At 40.1% G+C, this 3,720-nt stretch overlaps 1 long non-coding RNA gene across 2 annotated transcripts; it reads right to left on the bottom strand.

Annotated features, from left to right (window-relative positions):
* Positions 1 to 461: 461 nt before the first annotated feature.
* Positions 462 to 2,835, bottom strand: LOC107093551. Of its 2 annotated transcripts, XR_001481623.1 has the most exons (6): positions 2,586 to 2,831; positions 2,195 to 2,360; positions 1,993 to 2,113; positions 1,777 to 1,854; positions 1,559 to 1,699; positions 466 to 1,065 (listed from the first exon to the last, which is right to left on the bottom strand). It is a non-coding gene; the product is annotated as an uncharacterized LOC107093551 (long non-coding RNA). The 2 variants fall into 2 exon arrangements; XR_001481622.1 differs by having other exon boundaries at positions 462 to 1,065; positions 2,195 to 2,835.
* Between the last annotated feature and the right edge of the window lie 885 nt (positions 2,836 to 3,720).

The raw sequence follows: 3,720 nt of genomic DNA, 5'->3' as shown, positions 1-3,720 counted from the left end.
TGGCACTAAGTGCCACGTTTCCAGTTTGATATCTGTCACAGTGACAGATCAGATGAAGTTCCTCTGTGGCCTCCAGAGGGCAGGAAAAAAAGCAAAGGAAGGAGAAAAAAGTGATGACTGTTTGTGTTTATGACAAGTGGCAAAATAAAAACAATGTCAAGAAAAAATACCATTAAAAAATAACACTTAGGGATAGTTTTGAAACACTTATATTTAAAACAACACTTAATTAGTAATTATAGTCATTTTAAAGGTTAAAAGAAAGTACTTGCTAATAAGTCTACTTAAAGCTAATTTGTTTTGACACTGCAAGGTGACAAGAACAATTGTTCTATTAACATGAGCTGTCAGGTCAGACGCCCAACAGGGAAACAATAATAACCACCAATCTGCCAAAGTGCTGTACTATAGTAATATTAGGACTCTTGCTCAATTTGACTTCAGTTTGGTTTATTTATAAAGAATTAATTTACAACTTATTTCAAGACACTTTACCAGAAAATACAAACAGATCCTGTTCACATTACTGCAATCAAACCTTTATTATAGTGAGAAATAACAGATGAAGATAGAACAACAGGAAGCATACGTCAACAGAACCAGACCCAGTAGGGGATTTAATATAAATCAGTTTTAAAATAAAAACTTAAAAAATAGAAAATAAGTCCCAGCAATGTCATCTAAAGGCAATTAACATGACAATTTTAATACAGAAACATGTAACAGAAGTCAAAACAAACACAGAATCAAATCTAAACACAAACATCTGGTTAGATCCTATTTACAATATGGTGAAGATAAATTCAGTTTATCATGGCATTCAGAGACATGTCTTCAATCCAAGGAAGCTCAGCCAATCACATCCAGTCGTCAATGTTGCTGCAGTGCCTCCTCCTGAGCAATGAAGTGACAGTGGAGAGAAAAACCAGCTTTAAGCAGGAAGGAACCTCCAGCAGAACCCAGCTCCATGTCAGCGCCCATCTACTGCGGCTGAGCGAGTCTTTAACAGGACAGCAGACGTTCGACAGACACAGAGGCGCCGGTCCAAGGAGCAGATCACCTTATCTGGAAAAAAAGAACAGGAGTTAGTGAACGAACACGCTAGTATGTGAAATTTAAACACATAAACACTGGGAGAGGAGTAACTTTAACCAATAAAAGAGGGAAACACACAGGGAGAACCTAAAGTTATGGATGCTTGGAAAAAATGCTTAAAAATGCTGCATTTGTTGGAGTCTACGTCGGTCGTTTCTCTGCTTTAATAGGTTCTAAAAAACCTTCAGAGACTAACCAGGGGGAAATCTCCCATATTTGATCAGAAGCTGCTTCTTAACTGTTTGTCTGTGATTTAATGGAAAAGTCAGAACTTCTGGTTCTGATAAAGATTTGGTTACAGAGATACAAATAGAGGTGAACATCAATTCATGATGGAAAGAAGAAGAATAAAGGTTAGACCACCTTGATGGGATGGTTGTAGCTTTTGTATGTTTGTTCTGGATCTGTTTTTAGTATCTTCACCAAAACTGATGAACATCTGGAAGCAATAAAGGTTCATTACCTTCTACTACTGGGTGTAGCAGACTGATGGTTTAGCTGTGGTGTCGTCAACGTTTTTTAGACTCCAGAATGTTGGAGAGACAAAAAGAGGAGCCATGTTTCTCCTCATTAGTGGTCTGTGCTCCATCCTCTTCTTCAGCTCCTTCATAAATGAAAGCAAAGCATCCTCAGAGTCTTAACCTATCTGCATGCGATGTTTCTCTAGTCAAACCAACATACCTCCAAACATATGTGGATGGATTCTGTTCCAATGTGATCCGACTGCTAGAACACTGCTAGCTGTTCAACCTGCTTTCCCTGTAAAAATAAGACAAATTAATCTGCAGGAGGTTGTTTTCATCATAATCTTAGTCTTTCTGTGTTTCAATGACTGTTATCTTTTAATCAGGCCTGGGACACTTGAGTTGTTGGTTAGTCATGTTAATAAAGTCTTACTCCGTGTGTTTTCTGTTCCAGTCTTTCTCTGTGCCATCCTCAGGTGGGGACTGGAAAGCACCTCACCATCCTGGATGTCCCGGTTCCTCACAGGAGTTCTGCTTTTGGACGTCCACGGTGTCTGAACATACATGGAAAACTAAGTGAGGCCACCTGAAATGTTAACTTTATATTAAAAAGATGGATTATTGTTGCTCCTTACTGAACATGCTCTCACTCTTTGTGAAGGTCAGCAGCTAAGATGATCCTCCTCTGGTTTGGTCGCTGCAGATCTCATCAGCATCTTCTGATGGCCCAAAGCTTGGAGAGGCTCGGTCCAACATGGGATTCAAAAAACACAGAAGAGATCCACTGCAGTCAGGACAGGCCTAGATGATATGGAGAATATTTCTGCAGAGGGTTATTTTCCCTCTAACTAGGCCTGAAAACTAACTAACCAGAGGAACATCTAGAACTAGACCAAGTCACATCTGAAAGCTGTTTCTAACAGTCGGTGCTTCTCACAACTCAAATCCTCACATCAGTCCTGTCCTCTGCCTCTAACTGGTCTAAATCTATTAGTCCCACCAAGCGTCATCTCTCTACCTTCTCACCAACATCCCAGAGACCAGTTCAGCTGATGATCACCACAAGCTGTGTCTCTGTTCCATTCTTTCCAGTTTTTCTCCTTTAGGGTTTAAGTTTGACCTCCTCCGTTGTCCTCAGCAGCGATGTCCAGCTGTTTAGTTGAATTGGTTTGCCTCCTTGTGGCTGATCTTTTAACCAGGATTTAATTTCTGTGTCTCCTTTTTGTATTTCTTCTTGTCAAAACTGTTTGGGTTTCCTTCTAGCAGAATGTCCACATTAGATGTAGAGCATGTTAGACTATTTCTGCCTTAACCAGCTCTTGTGTTTCACCCCTTTTATTAGTTGTTATCATATCCTCAGATGTCTGTGCTAACGGAAATTCTTAACATCTAAAACTTACATCAAAATCTAGCAGCGGGGTAAAAGAAAAGCCAGGGTGCAAGACGCTCCCTAAGGCATCCCTAGACCCTAGACATCCTCAACCTCTTCCTCATCCTCAGCCTCCTCCTCATCCTCAGCCTCCACCTCGTCCTCATCCTCAGCCTCATCCTCGTCCTCAACCTCTACCTCCACAAAATCCTGTATCTCCACCTCCTCATTCTCCTCCACCACTACTGCTTCAGCCTCTACCTCCTCCTCCTGATCATCATCATCAGAAGAACCTTCCTCCACCTCCTCAATGTGTAACCGTTCTCTCAACCTCCTCATTCTTCTCCCCAGTCCTCTCATGAGGTTATTAAAATTGAAATTAAAATTACCCAGTTCCTGAATCCAGAACAGGAGCTCCGGGTCAGGAAGGGCGGCGACTGGAACTGTGAGGGAAAGAAATCATTAGACCAGGAATGTTAATAAAGGAACATTAAATAAAAAATTAAATGCTTTGTTTTAGGTTACTGGATGTGCCTGTGTGATTTTGTCAGGTTAAAGTAGATTTATTTAATAACAGCATCGATCTGTGAGCTAAAATAACTCAATAAAAAAACGTATTAAGAATGTTAGTGGTTTGGTTAGATTTAAAATAAAAATGGACATCGTTGTAAAAGACACAATAATACAAAAATGAATACACACAGAAATGTTTAAAAATATGTATATATGTGCGTATATGATTGTGTGCTCCTGTCTCAGTATCAGCCTGAGGAGGATTTTAATGACTTCACC

The sequence above is a fragment of the Cyprinodon variegatus genome, unplaced genomic scaffold, assembly GCF_000732505.1.
Source record: "Cyprinodon variegatus isolate N-32 unplaced genomic scaffold, C_variegatus-1.0 Scaffold432, whole genome shotgun sequence".
Lineage (NCBI taxonomy): Eukaryota > Metazoa > Chordata > Actinopteri > Cyprinodontiformes > Cyprinodontidae > Cyprinodon > Cyprinodon variegatus.
The sequence above is the reverse complement of the archived record's forward strand: the minus strand, read 5'-3'. Positions and strand labels throughout refer to the sequence as shown.